General features: G+C 45.9%; 1 protein-coding gene across 1 annotated transcript in view; it reads left to right on the forward strand.

Moving 5' to 3' along the window:
• The first annotated feature begins 9,661 nt into the window (after positions 1-9,661).
• The window catches only part of Myo16 (myosin XVI), a 485,099-nt gene continuing 475,250 nt past the window's right edge, over positions 9,662-19,510 (forward strand). Inside the window, exon 1 of the mRNA XM_028872308.2 lies at positions 9,662-9,821. The gene's annotated coding sequence lies outside the window, so the exon portion shown is untranslated. The remainder of the gene's footprint in view (positions 9,822-19,510) is intronic.

Genomic DNA, 19,510 nt, shown 5'->3' on the forward strand with positions numbered 1-19,510 from the left:
CAAGGTCCAGCTATCAAAGTATTGAAGTCCAGCAATCAAAAGCCCCCCCCCCCCCCGCTCACCTAATTAACATGCCCAATTATCCTAACACGGGGTTTCCCCTTTACCTTTATAAACCACCACTTTCCTATGGGTCACGACTGTCTCCTCTCTATCCAGAGACAGTCCTCTGTCCTCTGGGACAAATACTCCTTCCTCTCTCTCTTGTTCCCCTATCCTTTCTCCTGTCTTTGTCTCTATTCCCTTCCCCCTGTCCCTCTGGGACAAATAAATCCCCTTTGGGCTAAGAACTTGTTCTTGGGGGTCTGGAGTCAGTATTGATCCTTTCAGACACCCGGCATCACTACGGAGAGCATGTTCCAGGCTTGGCATCTATGAAGTCTTCATCAGACCTGGGAGCAGACAGATTAGAATCTTAGGGATGGGCGTCTAAGATTGTGATAGACAACATAACCAAGGTGTTGGAGAATGACTAACCAAGCCTTTATCCTTGACACCCAGAATAGGTCAAAGTAGAAAGAGAAAGAGTAGATGATAACTGTTTGAACATCACAACTGTAAGTGTTGTGAGATTTTAAAAACAAGAGAAAGAGTAAGAAGACAATGTTAGCTACAACATTCTAGAAGAATGGGCTCTCATTCTTGTCTAGTTATCTTGAGACACAGTAATTATGCAAATCACCAAATATAAGGGAGTCAGATATGTCCTGGTTTACTTTCTGTTGCTAAACATGATAAACACCAGGACCAAAAGCAACTTGGAATAGAATGGATTGTTTGGCGTATACTTCCACATCACCATCACTGAGGGAAGTCAAGACAGGAATTCAAGATGGAGCAGAAGCAGGAACCATGGAGGACCTGCGTGCTTCCACTGACTTTTTCAGATACTTTCTTACATAGCCCAAGGCCATTTGCCTAGTGGTGACTCGATGCACAGTCTCACAGGCCTCCCTCCTACAGACACTGTGACACGCCAGTCTGATGGAGGCAACTCTTCAGTTGAAGTTCCTTCTTTCCAAGTGTGTCATGTTGAGAGCCGTGATTAGCCAATCACAAGATGATTAGGGATTTATTGCACACATGTTGGGCTAGGGATATAGCTCACAGGTAGAGGGCTTGCTTCTATGAACATGCTAGGCACTAAATTAAATCCCTGATATTGCAGAAGAAAAAAAATTGCCAGTCTCCAAGGACTATTTATCCTAGCAATGCTGTACGTTCGTTCATCTCTACTCTCTGATCGCGCCTGCCAAAGTGTGTAGATAACAGTGAGATGGTAAAGAGGAATGAGAGGCCCAGGCTGTGCCACATCGCTTAGTGACATCATGTCCAGTCCAGGATGAGTATCAGCAGAAAGGAGGCAGAGGATTACAGCTTAAGTCAACTGAATTCAGTTGCAGGCAGAATCAGTCCCAGTCTGATATGCATCCAATCTCGGAAGGAAGTGTGCAGGGCTTGGGGAATGCAGTTCATTTAGGTCAGGGTGTAAATGGTCTACTTAGATGAAGAGATAGGGGGAACTGAGCGAATTAACTGGAATTAGAGTCCGTGGAGCTTAGGAGCCCAGACACAGCTAAACCTATGGGAGTAAGACCAGCAGGCCATTACATAGGGTGAAATAAGGATCCTGGGGTGTGGGTGGGTGGGTGGAGGTAGGAGCTGTGCTGCTTTATGAGATGTCCTTCCATCATAGCTCACCCGCTGAAGACGGCATTTGTTTATCACAACAGTGGAAGTCTGACATGCTGGGCAAGTGATCTGACATTTAACAAGGTGGAAATTCTTCTGCTTGGAATCTACACATGGTTCTCATGCAAATCTACTCTGTGTCTTCCAATGCTGCTAAATTACATCCTGCCAATAAGAGAGTCGTGTTTTCAGATATTAGAGTAAGCACGCTGCCCTAGTCGGCTGGCGTGCCTTTTGTGGGCAGGCAAACCCATGCACTTTACACAGTGCTGACAGTGAGACTTGCTGGTCTGTCTTCTGCCTTGGTCAGCTCCCTGCCTTGGTCAACCTCCTGCCTTGGTCAGCTCCCTGCCTTGGTCAGCTCCCTGCCTTGGTCAGCTCCCTGCCTTGCCCCTTGCTGGGAGCTGCTCTGTATACTTCTGGACCCCACACACTTATCCTTGGGCTTCTTCCTGCTTTATTAATTGGGAAAATGTTTCATTATTTCATGGTTATGTTTTTTTTTCTTGATAATTTTTGATTTTAATTAAAACTTAATTACATTTTTCCCTTTCTTCTCTCCAACTCCTCCCATGTCCTCCCCCAACCCCCTCTCCAATTTATGGCCTGTTTATCTTTAATTATTATTGTTACATATGTCCACACGTGTGTATGCCTATGTATGTGTAGATATATAAATACAACCTGCTGAGTCTGTTTCATGTTACTTATATGTATATGATTTTAGGGCTGACCACTTGTTATTGGATAACCAATTAGGGGGCTCATCCCCGGGGTTGTCTATGTCTCCTGGTCTCAGCATTCCTTAGCTGCCCGTCGTTCTTTGTCTATGGACAGGGCCCCCACAAGTTCGTCCCCTTCTGTGTTAGCACCTTTTTAGGTGCTGAATTTCTTCAGGTCTTGTTCAGGCAGCCATATTCTTGGGATATCATGGATAAAGTATCCTTGTCATCTCTATGAGATGAAATTCCACGGAAGACTTCCTGGTCCTCTGAAGCCTACAGTCTTTCCGGGGTGTTCCCTGAGCCTTAGGTGTGGGGGGCCATGCTGTACCTGTGTCCACTGGAGTTCAGCACCTATGATATGTTGATCTGTTGTTCTAGGTACTCTGATCAGCTTTAATTTGCTGTGATCATCTCTGTTTGCTGCAAAGAGATGCTTCTTCTTTGATGGGAGATGAAAGTCATACCTGGACAAAGATGGCCGTCATACCATGATCATGTTTTATCATTTATTGAGGCATGTGTACTCAAACATGCCTGGTATAGAGTAAATGCTTATTTAACTAAAAGTTAAAACTTGAAAAACAACTATTCTGATCATGTCCATGTTAGCACTTGTCATGTGCAAGCATGTGTGTGTGTGTGTGTGTGTGTGTGTGTGTGTGTGTGAGAGAGAGAGAGAGAGAGAGAGAGAGAGAGAGAGAGAGAGATTAGCTTGTACATGTTTCAAGAACAGTTATTTTTAATGAGATACTTTATTGCAGAAAGATTGAAATTTTAATGTTTTTTTTTTTTCTGGGCATTAATTAGCAGATTGCTTCAAGAAACATTTTCCCTAATGACAAGGCATCATTTGATATTAAACCAATGGGATGGGTTTGGATGCACACATCCACTCCTTTCAAGTTTTCTAAGTGGTTGGAATAAGGGGGTAAATGTCTCTGCTGTTAGAGGGCAGGCTGCAGACAGGAAGCGGAGGTGCTAATAAAGGGGTCACTTTACAGAGGGGATGATGGCATTTCTATGCCAAGGACTGAACAAACCAGCCTCTCCATTGGCAGAATCAGCCTGCTTCTGTGGCCGTCCTCTGACATGGATGTGTGGGGCTCCACTCATCCTCATCTCTCATATAGAGACTGGGGATTCCATGATATCACAGTGGTGTCTTTTCAGCGTTGACTTTACTTTATTAGACAGATGGTGTGGGGTAAAGAAAGGGAGTGGGTAAGTGAGCCTCTATGGCTGCATGTTTTTTCTAATAACAGCCCTTTAGTGTAATCGTGGGCAGGCTATGCAGATGGAATTCTCAGTCAGAGGATTTATGGAGAGTTAAATTACTTTCCCTGCTTTTCCTAATTGGATGAATCTCTGCCACAGCACCTTCCTGACGCCTGTGACTTGGGTCCACATACAGGATACATGGCAGTGTAATGTTGTGATACCCTTTCTGTCTATAGAAGATAAGTTATCCATGTTTAAAAACCAGACCCATGACTCCCTTAGAATACAAGACAATTATGCGGTTCTTACAAGAGACTAACTTAAAATATTAGGACCCCAGTCAGTTCAGAGTATGGTGGAGATTGCACTACGATGCCCTGCATGTTCGCATTCCACATTTCCACAAAATCATATATTGAAATACTAATCCCAATGCAATGCAAACTAGGATTATCTGATGTCATGTGGGGCAGGTACTTCGGATGGGAGACATGGCTTCATGAAAAGGAGAGAAGACGCCTGGAGGCCTCTTTCCCTGTACCATGCGGGAGGACACTGCATGGTGGTGTCTGCAGGAAGGCTGCTCCTTTATCTGGAACATCCCGGCATCCATAACTGTGAGGAAGAGGTGGGCATTGACTAACCCCTGCTGTACGGTAGACGCCAGAACTAAGATGCGTACTAATGCTGATCCAAATGCAGCTGAATGGCCACATAATTAATTATACGTATGTGGGTGGTGGATTTCACATAAAGATATATTGCCAGGGATAAAGATATAGCTTGTGTGATGTTAAAGCAATCACTTTACCAGGAATATATAACAATTCTAAAGTCTACACACAGAATAAAAAAGTTAAACTGCTAAAATCCCAGACTTAATCATTACTACACTAGATAGACAATCGATAAACAAATGACTCTGGTCAGCTATTTTGATCTAAATTAATTTTATAAAATGACTAAAAACAGCATAGTAAACACTTCAGGACTCTGGAAGTGTTTACCACAGTAGACCGAGTTCTGGACCCTCAAACTGAACTTGATACATTTAAAATCATCGAAACAGGGCTGGATAGATGACTCAGTGGACAATGTGTTTGCCTTGTAAGAGCAAGGGTCAGAGTTCTGCTCCCCAGAAACAATGTGAAAGCTGGGTGAGTGTGAAGCAGGCTTGTAATCCCAGCACTGTGGAGGTGAAGATTTGGGTTCCTTGGGATCAGCTGGCTAAACTAGCAGATCAGGTTCAAGGAGATCAGTGAAATCCCCATCTCAGAAACACAGTGGAGCTTGATCAAAAAGACTTTCAATGTCAACTTTGGGGCTCCACATGCACACATACATGTTCACCTGTATACACCCACGGATGCATGTTCACCTGTACACATGGAAACATACATACAACACAGGTGTGCACATCTCTCTCTCTCTCACACACACACACACATATCAAAATTTTTAAAAAATAAAATGATTGAAGCATGCAGAATAAATTTGAAGAGCACACTTCCACTAACTTAGACACCCAAACCACAAGAACATCTCACAAATGCCCAAACATTTGGACATCAAATAATAACTTTGGCCTCCATGATCATTAGGTTGGAGGAAGTCAAAAGAGAACTCTGAAAGTATGGTGAACTCATTGAAAGTGGCAGGCGTTGAGATACTGCAGATGTAGCTAAAGGGGAACTGTTGAGAGTGTGTGGTTCTAAATGAACAAGTGAAAACAGAGACGCCAGCCGTCTCGTGTCTTTGCTGTAGGGAATAACACGAGAGAATTCACGACTCAAACACAGCCAAAGAGACAAAGCGATGGCTGCTGTCATACAGAGAGAGACACAGGAAACTCAACAGGAGAAGAACAGAAGGGACCAGAGGTGCCCATCTGAAAGATCGCTAGCGTGATCTGGTCCCATCGACATCAATCAGGAGGGCAAAAAGAAGTTACCTCACCATTTGGGGAGCGAGAACACAGATCCCACTCACATTCTAAAGATGGTGGAAATATAAGAGGCTGTAATGCTGATTATTATTATTATTTATGTTGGTAAGTTTGACTGTTCATATGCAAAGGGTAAGTTCCTTAAAGAACATAAACTACCTCTGGTAGGGAAATAGATAACACAAGTAGTCCTGTATTTGTCTTTACTTTCAAAGGTAAAGTTCTTATCTCCAAGTTAATTTTGGTCTCAGATGGATTTGCTGGCGAGTTTTATCATATCGGGCAATTTAGGAAGTCAGTCTCCTTATATTAAAATTATTTCAGGAAAATAAAGAGGACACGAGAATTTTCCATTTATTCACTGAAGGCAAATTAAAACTAAAGCCAGACAGAGACATGACAATAAGAGAAAACCACAAATTAATCCTCGCATGAAAAGAGACAAAGTAACTTCTAACCGAGTTTAGGCAAATAGAATACAGCAACATTCCAAAAGAATGATCTCATGACCGAGTATTGATTGTTCCTGAATCCAAGATGGCTTTGGCATTAGGAATTTAATCTGCACACTTTACCAATTAACAACAGCAACAAGGAAGAAGCGGTCTACCTGGTTTCTCAAGAGAGGCAATTGCCAAATTTCAGTGTTTGTTTCTGAGAAAACTTTACCTTTATAGAGGAATCCACAACAAGCAGAAATCAGCCTCACAGGCAAGGGTGGAGAACCAGACTATCCCCTTAAAGACTGGGAACCAGGGAGGAATCCACTCCCATTGCCTTGGACCCTGAAGTCCTGATGTGTGCACCAAGCAAGGGAGAGGTATAAAACACACTGACGTCACAAAGGAAGAAGCACGGGCATCTCTGTGGAGGATCTCACAGAACCTTCAAATAAGTTTCTAGAATTGTTGGCTAAGCACCGGGACAGGCCATGAGCTCCGCGTGTGTTAGTAGTGACCACAGAGATGAACAGCAGCTCATAAGCATATCAGTGGCAACAGTGAGTATCACAGACACTGGCAAAACTGCACAGGGACAACTAAAATGTACCTTTGCAAAATCAGACCCAAGCCAATCTAGAGACACATAAATGCAAATACTCAGAAGTTAGGATGCAGACTGAAAATGTCACTTAGCCTATACATTACAGACTTGGTGTAGTCTGGGCCACATCTCTTCCGTTTTCTGATTATTCAACAAGTTGTTTTGACATTTGTTACAAACAAATGCAGAGGACAGGAAAAGACAAAAACATCTGATAAAATGAAAACCACACTGGACGATTTACACTCTCTACCTTCAGACACTCTAAGTTACAGGAAGTCAAAACAGCATATTAATCATGTGAATTTATGTAAGTGGATGCACAGAAGAGAATACACTCCAGGGATAATATAGCTGCACGTGGATGGCCGATTGGCGGTTGTTAGAAGGTGTGAGTTGAGATGCTCTGAGAAGAAGTGTTGGCTTGTACATGTCAGGCGTTTTAAAATGGACTTGGAGAAGTGAAGCTTCAATCCATGGTATCTTGGGAGCAGAGGTCTAAACTGTGTATCGACTGAAACAGAGGTGTTTCCCACCATCTTAAGTGAGAGTCCTTGAATCTTAAACTGGTGCTCATGGGGAGGGCTTTAAAGTTCACGTGATGCTTCATGGTGAATGAACACTTCTGTTCAAGAGATGACTTCATTTTGGTGTTCCAGTGTCCAGTGACTTTGAGAAAGAAGTCTGTAGTGACAGAGTAGATCCTTCACAGAGTTTTCTTTTCCATGAATAACTTCTCTCCCAAAAAATAACAAAAATCTTAATTGAGAACTTCATGCTAGTCCTGTTCTTTGGGGGTCCCACTGAAGGCCGTCTTCTTTTACTACTGGATACAGCTCCACTTGTCTCGAGGGGTTGGCAAAGCCAGATAACACATGCCTCTATGGTAGCGAACTAATTGCTGTTTCAGAATGGGAGGTGTGTGTGTAAACACGGGGATCAACTGCAAACCAGCATTTATATCTCAGTTTAGAGAGGAAAATTACCTTTGGGAGCTGAGCCAATATTGACATTCTTAATAATACATTGCCCATACTCTTAGGCAGTATAATCATTTTTAAAACCCTTATCAGAGTCAGCTGTGTGTTCCAGGCCTCTGGCTACTCACAGTGCAGAATGGGTTGGGAACGGTTGAAATGCAAATGTACGTGTTTAGCTTTTATGCTGTATATTACACCTTTTTGTTTTTTTTTTAAGATTATCCTATGACTTCTCTTCTAATACAGAATCTTAGATATGTAATAAGATTCAAACATATGTCAAGCACATAGCTGTAATTTAGAAATATATGCTGCTTGATGACAGGAAAGTCAAACTCTCAAAAGGAATAGAATCATACTTTAGTTACCAATTGCTTTATGCCTGCCCAGTTGTAAGTGCTGGTGACAAAGTCTGACTTTTAGTGCACTAAATCCCTGTGTGTTTCTTTGTTTCTAGGAATCTCAGAGTACAATGGGGAGCGAGGATTTCAAATGTCACAGCACATCTCATTGAAGTGGCTGGCATTTCTCACACATCATTTATATCTCTATCTTGCTAAGTGCAGAAGATGTCAGGAGAAGAAATGTCTGTTTGGATAGGATTGTCCAGCCGTTCTTGCCAGGGTACACTGTGCTTGGTAATGTTGTTGGATTATTTTTACAAATTATCTTTAAATAGCCACCCCTGACTCAAGAATCCAGTCTGACTTTATATGTGGGGAAAAAAATCTTCACATCACCACCTCATAGTTTCCTGTGGGTATGTTGTATAAGCATGTTGTGTGTGGGGACACATGTGTGGGGATGTGGAGGCCAGAGGACAACCGTGGTTATCACTCCTGTCCACTGTTTTTTGAGATGAAATCTCTCATTGTCCTGGGGCTCGCCATCCTGGCAACTGTTGGCTGCAAGCCACATAGTTGTGGGGTTTTCAGACTGCACTTGGCTTCTCAGCTGGGTCCCAGGAGGTGGAACTCGGACATTCAAACTTGGCAAGCATTTAAAGACAGAAACCACATCTCCCTAGCCCCTCACCTCAGTTATAATGATGATTCAACAGTTCAACGGGGCCGATCTTGACATTCTCAGACTGTCTTCCAAATGATCTAACTCAGTCCTTTTGAAATGTAAGGTCTATCACCTACACACAAAATGTAAAATTTGCACTAAATCCTGAGATTTACAGCTTCTCACGGGTCGCGTGGACTTGTGTTGAACAGTTTATCCCCCTGTGTCCAAGAATTAACCTGGTCACACACACATTCATCCACCTGCCTGTTGGCACCCTATAGATCTCCGTGGGGGGGGGAGAGAGAGAGAGAGAGAGAGAGAGAGAGAGAGAGAGAGAGAGAGAGAGAGAGAGAGAGAGAGAGAGAGAGAGAGAGAGAGAATTAACAGAACATTCTTCACTTTTGGCAAAATACAGGCAAGCAAACTTTACAGGGCTGATAGAGAACCAAATCTTAAGGGCGCAGGCACATCTTGTGTTTTGGTCATGGCGAATGAACCCATAGCATAGTGTCCCATGCCTGAGCTCTTAATTTGTAGCCGGTTTCAACAGGATCTCAAAGGACAGAGAGAGAAAGAAGACTGTGTTGGCCCCTGTAGCTTTAAAAGTGGTCACCCATTCCGTCTGGACAATTGCCACAGTCACCAGGATGGGGTAGCCTTTGTTCTGGTGGGATGTCCGAGGGGAGCCCCGGTGCAGCGCACAGTGCCATCCATTCCCCGTGGTCTTACAGAAGTCAGGGCGGAAAAGTTTGAGGTGTGAGCCCCTTTCTCACATCTCAGGCGAGGGGGAGGCAGGAGAAACCCGAGGGAGGGTGGCAGAGCCAGCCTGGGAGGCGCGGTCTCCGCGAACGCGTGAGAGCGCGTGAGAGGGAGGGAGGGAAGCGGGGCGCGGCAGGGAGGCGGGAGGGCGCCAGGACGAGGAGACGGCCTCCCTGGCTGCGCGGAGACCCGGAGGGGACAGGAGGACAGGGGAAGGACCGGAGCCCAGCTGCGGACTGTGAAGGAGGGGGCGGGGCGCAGGACCCAGTAGCGGGGACAAGGCTGAGGCCAGAGGGGCGGGGGCTTCGAGCTGCAGGCGGGTGGAGTCCGGGTCCCCAGCGCATCCCCACCCGTCTGTGCGTGGTGGCCGGGCGCCCAGGAGCAGAGCCGAGCCGGGACCGTCGCTGGATCGCGGGGCACCGGGCTCAGAGGACCATTCTCCGGCAGGTAGGGGCGGCGGCAGGGATCCCTCGCGTGGGGAACTTGGGGGAGCCTCGGTCTGCGGTCTTGCAGAGTGTGGAGTCCAGCCTCGCTGGGTCCCCAGCGCCAGTCCCAGCTGCTGTGGTGAGCGCTGGACAGGCGCCGGGCTTAGGGCGTGGAGAAGCGGTTTCTCTCGGTTCTTCCTGGCAAGGGATCGCGAAGACCCTGCCACCTTTGGGATATGGGAAAGAAGGCCAGGACCAGAAGGACCAGAATCCTTCTCCGAACTCTGGATCTATCCAGGAGGAGGCAAAACTGGCAATTTGTAGGAAGAAGCTGCTAGTTGCCATGGGAGATGCGCGCTGTCACCTATGCGACCGCTCCTGGGGCGATGGGATGCCACTTACTACTCTCCTTTGGTCATGGAGAAGAGACTTGGGAGAACAAAGATGCAGGCAGGAGCTTGCCAGCTGGTGCCTCTCGCACTGATCCCTCTGACCCCTGGCCTCGACCCCGTGTCAGCGCTTTGTCTTAGAGGCCGGCGACTAAGTGAGGGGCAGGTCAGGACTTGCAGTGCGGTGCCTCCCAGGGCCACAAAGCCTGCCTTCCCAGGCTGGGTTAGTCCAGCTGGGTTGGTGGAAGCGCGCCTTTTAACTAGTCCCTTGGACACCTTCTAAAGGAAACAGGTGATCTTCAGAGAGTTCTCTAGCTGGTTGTGCCTTTTACTCACTTGTGGCTTAGGATGGATTTGGGGTCAGTGTGTGAAAATCTCGTGTTCAGCACTTGCCCGCTGAAGGGACTATTGACCACTGCAGAAACCATCAAGGAGCCAGGTCAAGTGAGCCCTGGCTGTTCTGAGATCACCACAAGAGGGAAGGGTCAGGGTCCAGTGCTTATCTGGGGTGTGTGCAGGTGTGTGTGTGTGTGTGTGTGTGTGTGTGTGTGTGTGTGTGTGTGTGTAGTTGTGTGTGTGCAGGTGTGTGTGTGTGCAGGTGTGTGTGTGTGTGTGTAGTTGTGTATGTGCAGGTGTGTGTGTGTGTGTGTGTGTGTGCAGGTGTGTATGTGTGTGTGAAGCTTTAACCACTTTAGTGGGGCTTTCTTTGGGAGTCTTGGGAAGCCTCTGGTGTCCTGCCCAAGTGACAATTGCCCCATATCATTGCCAGTGTGTAAAGCTCTTGCAGCCCTGTCATGCTTGTCCTGAAGCATTTAGTTTAGAATAGGAGGAGGCAGCAAAGTCACCTAGGAGATCCTGGAAAGAAAGCCAGGCTCAGGAGGGGCTGCTGCCGACCTGTCTCAACGGAGCTCTTTACAGCTGCCGGATCGCTCACGTTGGCTTCGAGGACAGTCTGTCCCATCCATAGGAAAAGTGTTCTGAAACATGTCAAAGCTGTTTTAGTTGTTAATGTTACAGAGGTGCGTGTGATGGACTGTTAACGGGAATTAAGGTTAGTGCACGTGGAGATCTGTACGAGCCCACAGGACTTAACATTTGGTGGACTTTGTGGCAGCCAGGATACATGTCATTGCTTTGTAACCAGAATTATTACAGACTCTATTACATGCCATTAAAGTCATCTAGAATGTAATATTTGTTTACTAAAGGAATAATTACTTTAATCAAAATGTCATCTAGAGAGCCTAATGCGATGGTTATGTTCATTTGTGTCCCGAGAGAACTGGGGCGGCTGTGATGAAAAGCGCTGATGTCTTCCGTGTACACTAAAATAGCTGAAGTGCCTTGTGCTGGCACTTTGTTCTATAAAGACACCTCTGCCCACAGTCTGGGAATGCTTCAAGACAGACACTCCAGGGGCTGCTCCACCAAGTCATTAATGTTATCTGTGGGCAATTCCGCACTGTACAGATAAAAGAGTGTGCAGAACTGGAGCCCTCTGCAGGACACGGGCCTTCAGTGAGACATGAGTGTTCTTGAAGGAGACTAAATAAAAATGGAAACATCTCTGAAGGAAAGTCTGTTGGATTCTGCCACATGCATGCACAGAATTCACATGGGACGCAAATACGCATATTTGTGTCTGTGTAGGTGTATATACACAGCTTGCAGATAGTGAATGTGCTAAAAATCAGCTACATGTGCGAGCCCGACCTGAGCTATTGGGAAAAATAGTGTTTGTTTCCATTAGAGCCTGTGCTCAGCCAAGCACTTGAACCAGGTGTCTGCCCTCGGCGTATGTCATCACAGGGGTGAATCTGAGCCGGTGACAGACAGCCTGTAAAAAGGAACCCTGAAAGTGATTGTCTCAGGCTCCTACACTATCATCTGGGAAGCAACGAATACTCAGAGGAGTTGAGCGGTTTTGTTGGTTTGTTTGGTTTTTTTGTTTTTGTTCTTGATTACCAGCTAGATGTGTGCAGATTTCTTGAGTCCCACTGTCCCAGTCATCCTGGAGTGTTAGAGTTGTGGGAATGGGAGGGTCTTGGTGACATGATTCTGAGGGGAGAGCTGGCAGGAACTGGGTCGAATTAGATAGACTGGGATATTTCTCATTTGCCTCCTCTGTCCCTGGGCATCCCTCTGGCCACTCCCTTTTCATAGAATCTGGCCTCTACACGATGCAACTCGTTTTTCTTTGAGATTTCCACGGTGCCAATGTGGACATCAAAGCGACAAGGAACTGTGTTGATGTGACAGAGCATGTGATTTGATCTCATGAGTTAGCAGCCAGGTAGTAAACGTGAGCATTTTCACCAGAAATGCAAGGTGAGAAGGCTGGAGCAAGGACTGCCCGTCTTCCCCGGAGGAGCTGAAGGGGTCCTCACAGGACACCGAGTTCCCGATTGCCTTTTCAGCTAGGATCGTCCTTGACCTTCACAGTTCTCATGCCCATGAGGCAGGCCAAGCGTGGTCATTAATTTCAGGTTCCCCGATTCCAGCCTCTGAATCCCATGCCCTCTCCTTTTATAGAATTAAGCCAGGGACAGTGAGACTCTCGGCAGGGACTGACAGATGAGCATCGCTTTCCATGTTTCCTTCTTCAATGTGCTTGCCCTCCATGGCAGCTTCCTACAGGAGCTGAGTGGTATGGGCTGAACATTGTTTTGTGTGTGTCCTGTCTCCAAGGCTTCTTTGTCTTTCTGGTCCCTCATCCTGCCCCGGAAACTGCTCCTTAAGAATCAAGGCAATGCTTTTTAGAATGAAGGAAGTAATTGGCCAATCAACTTGCTTCTCTCTATCATGGGCATGTTCTAGGAATGAGTCAAACAGTGTCTTTCTGACATAAAGTTGTAAGAAACAACTATCAGCTCTTCTGCAACGTTCTGTGGAAGTGAGTTACGATGGCTTTAAACGCAGTGTGCTTGGGTATCATGCTGACAAGAAGTAGACTTGCGATGGTTCGCCTTCATGGTTAGCTGGGCTGGATTATGGAACTCACAGAGTACTACTGTGTGCTGCCAAGGCCATTTTCAGAGAGTTAACCGAAAGCAAAGACCCATCATGCATGAGGGCAGAACCATCACACAGGCTGGGTGTCTGCGCTGAGTACAAATGGAAATTAGAAAGCAGACCCTTCCCAATGCTTCCTGATAGGTGCAACCAGAGGCCACACGCTGTAGAACCTTGTCCACCCTAACAGAGACTTTCTTCAAACTGTGAGCCCAGGTGAACCTCTTGTCCCCTAAGTTGTTTCCTGTCTGGTGTGGTCAGAGTGATAAAAAAAAAAAAAAAAAACCGATTAATACATGGTAAGTGACTGAAGCACGCAACAACTTGATTCTGGAAAGAATAGTATACACATTTCAGGTGGAGTCAGGGTGCGCCTTGGTTGGTGACTCTAGATTCCTTTGTGGTACCCGAGGAGGACAGGACTTCCCTTGTGGTACCTGGGAAGGACAGGGTTTCCCTTGTGGTACCTGGGAAGGATAGGGTTTCCCTAGCACGCTATGGTCCTGCAGATTTGGGGTCTGGTGATAAACACAATTATGCCTGCCTGGGCCATTTTCCTGTGAGCTGTCATTTGAAAACCACTGAGTCTAAGAAGGCAAGCTCATGTCCATCCGGTGTGAGTCAGCTTTCTTCCCTACTTAAGCAGGGACCTGGAAGGATTTTCTTAGATGGTAATTCTTGTTACTATGATAACCAGGAAAAGTGACAATACATCAGGGCATTAATTAAGAGAATGTTTAGATGTATGTTTTATCTAATTGCAGCCTAAAGTAATTATCCACAATATTCATAATCTCAAATACATTGTTATTTTCCAGTAGTGAGCTAATGTTGTGGTTTCTTTGAGCCTTCCACTCTACCTCCCTCCCTCTCTCCTCCTCTCTCTCTTTCTTTTTGAGAATTAGGAGCTTGTTTCTATATTTAGCTAGGTATATAATAACAAACACACAAGGTTTTAGAATGCTACACACACACACACACACACACACACACACACTCCACGTTGTCTGACACACATACAATTTTGTTAACTCTTTGTAACAAACTGACCTGGTCTTTGTAAGTTCCACAGACTTCGTGCCTCAGCACCCTGCCACCATCCACCTTTCCGAGCCCTGCCCCTCCCTCCCCCACCTCTCCTTGTCTCGTCGCTCTCTGAACTTCTCCTTCTGTCCACCTGCCACCCCCCACCCCCTGTTACTCTCGTTGCCCCCCTCCCATCCTGTCCTCAGCACTACCTGCCTGTGTCTGAGCTCCCCTTGTACATCCTCAGTCTGTGGCTCTGGTTTGTCTTCAGCCAGCGTCTGCCTGCAGGACCCCTTCCCTGGATGCTTGGCACAGCACCTGATTTCTGATATGCGAAACAGACCCTGCTTTCTCTGGCTCCAAGGTGCCGTGTTGGGATACCAGAGTTCTCTCGTTCGTGGGCTCAGTTCTCCTCTTTCCCTCCCCCGCTTCACTGCCCATCCATCATGGAGTCGCCGGTGTTTCTCTCATGAATATTGCTCAGATTAGTTTTTCCCTATTCTGACCTTCTCTGGCTGCCCCTATCCGGGCTTCATCATTCCCTGCCAGGGCTCAGGAACCTCATCCATCTTCCTGTTCCACTCTTCCCCTCTGAATCAGGCTCACAGTTGCCAGAGTGATTTGTCTTAAATGCAAATTCGGCCATGAGACCACTTGCGGAAGGACTACAGCAATTTCTTGCTGCCCACCATGTAAACTGTGGCAGGTTCCTCTGAGCCACGTAGTGTCTATCGATCATCCATAGTCCTCCTGTCCACCTCCTATCTGTTCTTCCACTTCTCCTGAACCCCACTGTGGTGGTATTATGTTCCCCAAAATATTGTGCACCCTAATAAACTTATCTGGGGTCAGAGACAGAACAGCTACTAGATACAAAGGCTAGAAAATGGTGGCACTCACACCTTTAATCCTAGCATTCCAGAGGTAGAAACCTCTCTGGATCTCTGTGAGTTCAAGGCCACATTGGAAATAGCCAAGCATGGTGACACACGCCTTTAATCCCAGAAAGCCAGCCTTTAATCCCAGGGAGTGGTGGTAGAAAGCAGAAAGGTGTATAAGGCGTGAGGACCAGAAACTAGAAGCATTTGGCTGGTTAAGCTTTCAGTCTTCTAGCAGCACAGTTCAGCTGAGAGCCATTGGGATATGAGGACACAGAGGCTTCCAGTCTGAGGAAACAGGATCAGCTGAGAAGTTGGCCAGGTGAGGTTAGCTGTGGCTTGTTCTGTCTCTCTGACCATCCAGCATTTCACCCCAATACTTGACTCTAGGTTTGATTTTATTAATAAGAACTTTTAAGATTCCTGCTGCACCCCATCCTTTGCTTTATAATACCAGCTGGCTTATGCTCCACGTAGACCCTAGCCTCGGTTGCTCCTCTGGCACTCATTCTCCTGGAGGCTGGGTGTGAGCATCCTATTACTTTGTTCAGTGGATCTTCAGTGGATCTTTTAAGCTGGGGGTGCTCAAAACCCCCAGCACCATCCCCATTCCTCTGCCGACCCCTCCATAGTGTAAGAACCTCCTTGTCTGTAAACTTTGAGGTACTAGGTTGTGCTTCTGTGTCTCTTCCTGTCCTGCCATCTCATTTCCTTTCTGTCCCAGGCTCAGCAGGTTCCTTGTGTATAGGCAATGGGCATGAGGATTAATGAAGCAGAAGCTGCTTCCAAATTGCAAGCCTATCCCGGAATATTCCAGCCCCATTGCCATCACCCTTGACCGATGGAGCCCCATCTAACTTTCTGTTTGCCTCTACCCTCTCTGCACCTTCCCAGATCCTCTTCATGCTCCTGACTCCTTCCAGCCCCTTCTCACGAAAGTCTGCTTCATTTTACAGGCAAAAAAAAAAAAAAAGAAAAAAGAAAAAAAAAAAAAGAAAGGAAGACAACACAGAGCCCAAGGGACTCTTGTCACAAGGCTGGTTTATCTCAGAGCCACACTTGTATGACACTCTCATTATTTAGCCTGTGTTCTTGCCAGCTTTTAAGAGCAAAGATAATTACTTCCTTAAAGGTGTGCCATTCAAGCTGGGCAGTGATGATGCGTGCCTTTAATCCCAGCACTCAGGAGGCAGAGGCAGGTGGATCTCTGTGAGTTCAGGGCCAGGCTGGTCTACAGAGCGAGTTCTAGGACAGACAGGGCTACACAGAGAAATCCTGTCTCAAAAAAAACCAAAACAAAAAACAAAAAAAAACGTCATGCAGAAAGCCAACTGGTGGGACAGGATGTGACACCAGCAGGGCCTGTGTGGCCCGTGGCCTTATGATGACAGCGTAGACAGCCTGAATGCTAGGCACATTGTCTCAGTTTTGTTTCTTGGTTTTTATGTGAGACCATAGCCCGGACTGGCCTCCAGCTCACTCTCCAGCAAAGGCTGGTCCTGCCCTAGTGGCATGATCTTCCTGGTGTTGGGATTACAGGTCTGAGGCACCATGTCTTGCTTACTTACACTTTAGAATTATCATGAAAAATAACATAGCCCAAACAAAGCATGTGCGCAGATCCTAACTCTACGGCCTGGTGAGAGCCTGGAGCACCGGCAGTGTTTGCTGAGCCTCGATCCCTCCATCAATAGCAACAGTGGAAAGTTGAGCTTACATTAAGTACAGCTTACCAGGCATTGGCAGATAGTTGAAAGAAGGGAGCAAACTAGACGTAGAAAGAGACAGTTGTAGGCTGGAGGGGTGGCTCAGTGGTTAGTAACTCTAGCTGCTCTTCCAGAGGACCCGAGTCCAGTTCCTGGAACCCACATTGGGCAGCTCACAACAGGCTATAGCTTTATTCCAGGGATCCAACATCCTCTTCTGCTCTCCATGGGTACACACACACGCACACACACACACACACACACACACACACACACACACACACACACACACCATGCACTTGCATAGACACACATAAATGAAATTAAAGATATATATTTTTTTAAAGTAAATCATAGATTGACTGAATTGTAAGAAAAAAAGATATGAGCCATACTGTGTTCAAATACTTGATGTGGTATCCATTCGTTAAGATTTTAGGTTTCTTCATTTATCCATACATAGTTAAACATAATACACAGGATTACTATATACAATATAGGAAAGCCAATTAGCTCATAATGCGTAAATGCCATTGTGAGCATTTGTTGTTTAAAATGTACGGTTGAAGGGCTGGAAAGAAGGTACAGCAGTTCAGTGCCCTTGCTCATCTTCCAGAGGACCAGAGTTCAGGTCCCAGCACCCATGGGGGCGGTGCACACATACCCATAACTCTATTTCCAGGAGATCGTATGCCCTCTGGCCTCTGCCGGCACCACTATACACAAACCACACATGCATATGAATAAAATACATCTTTTTAAAACACATGCTCAGAGGTGTATAGAAGGATGAGTTCAAATTGTAATATGCTAAATCAAATTATTATGCATAAGATCAGCTTCGAAGTGATTCTTTCCAAGAGAAAACATATTGAAAGTGTTTTAATTTCTTTCTTATTATCAGAATTAGTTCCTGTTTTAAAATGAATCCGGAGGTTGAAGCTCCTGGCACGCGCCTCTCTCTGCTTTTAGTGAACACATCTGAAATATTCAGTAGCTCCTGTGAGAAGGATACGTTCTCGCTCGGCCGCTCGTTTCCTTCTCAGTTTCGAGTCTCAGTTATTAGCAGCCCAGTGTTGTGTGATTGGGAGTATCCCTGGGTAGAGATAACTCTCTGAGCTCCCGAATCCTGGTTTAAAACGTCTATTAATATTCCTTTTCTCTTTTCTATTTGGGAAAGAGAAATTCACTTCGGTGATTTAAAACTCAGTGTGAGATTAAAGGAACACAGCCTAAGAAAGAAAGAATCGTGACCAGGGCTGAGTCAACATGAGAGTGGGGGAACATAGCCTAGTATGGATTTACACTGTGCGGAAGCAGCCAGTAGGGTCTGGAGTTCACTCCTTGGGGAGGCAGTTCACTAAGGCACAAGCACTTGGATAGAGACATGTCCTGGGGTTGTCCTAATGTGGGTTATCCAGTCCCTGAGGCTGGAAAGAATCGTTGTGTCACATGATCTATAAGGAGATAGGAAAAGGCTTGAGATCCACTTCTCTCTGAGTGGATGGAAACCTGGGGCAAGCTGCCCAGGCCTTGTCTGCTCAGCCAGCCAGGCAAAATGCTTTGCAGGGTTAGATGCAGGATTGAATGGGGGTAAAATAGTCAAGGCTTTCCACCAATCCAGAGACCTGCAGACCTCAGTTTTTGCTGAGCTGCCATGCAGAAGACAACTTAGGAATATCTCCCCCGCCACACCTTGCTTTTCTGAATGTTTCATTCACTCTGAAAAAGTCTCGGGACTTACAAAGTTTGAGTTATCTTCTAAAAAGATATTGCCGTGAAATAAAAATAATGGAAAGGCATGCTCTAGCGGGCTTGGATCTAATTAATAAGTAGGAAATCACTGGTGGTGGATATGCAATAAGAAAATTAGAGGGAATGGTTTTACATGCCAGTTTGTGTTGTGGGTTTTGAAATGTTAGGAGAGATAATTATAGAATCGTGAGCAGAAATTGTAAAATCAGCTAGGACATGAGTCGACCCAGAGGCTTTCAACGGCAAAGCCGTCCCTCCACAGTCACCTATGCTGTCAAGAGAAGGCAAAAGAAAAAACTGGAACTGCCGTCCACTCTCCAGGGTGCTCTGTGAAGTGACATTTAGCCAGGAAGCTGTCTGAGACAAAACACTGATGTGCTACGACAAAAAAGACTTCAAACTAAAACTCATCAGAAGTGACATAGAGGGACACTTCACTCTAATCAAAGGAACAGTTAACCAAGAAGTCACCACTATCCTAAACACATATACACCAAACTCTGGGGAACCAAAATTCATAAAAGGAAATGTACTACCAGATTTAAAGACACAGGTGAACATCAGTCTACAAATAGTAGGCGATTTCAGTACCTGCTTTATCCAATAGGATCTCTAGTAAGACAAACTCCCTTAGGTTTGTCTGTCAGGTAACGTCTTCATTTTGTTTTTGAAAGGCAGTTGTACTAAACATGATATTGCTGATTGTCAGGCTTTTGTTTTTCATTCAGCATTTTGGACGTCTTGTCCCACTCTCCTCTAACCAGTTCCGTTTGTGCTAAGATCATTTGAGGACCTTATGGAGTTCCTGTCTAGGAGGCAGGTCACCTCTCCTCCACTGCCTTCTAGATCCTCCTTTGTCTTCGACTTTCAGGGTTTCTCTGTGTAACAGCTCTGGCTGTCCTGGAACTCGCGTTGTGCAGGAGACTCTGGGATTAAAGGTGAGAG

The sequence above is a fragment of the Peromyscus leucopus genome, chromosome 17 (genome assembly GCF_004664715.2).
Source record: "Peromyscus leucopus breed LL Stock chromosome 17, UCI_PerLeu_2.1, whole genome shotgun sequence".
NCBI lineage: Eukaryota > Metazoa > Chordata > Mammalia > Rodentia > Cricetidae > Peromyscus > Peromyscus leucopus.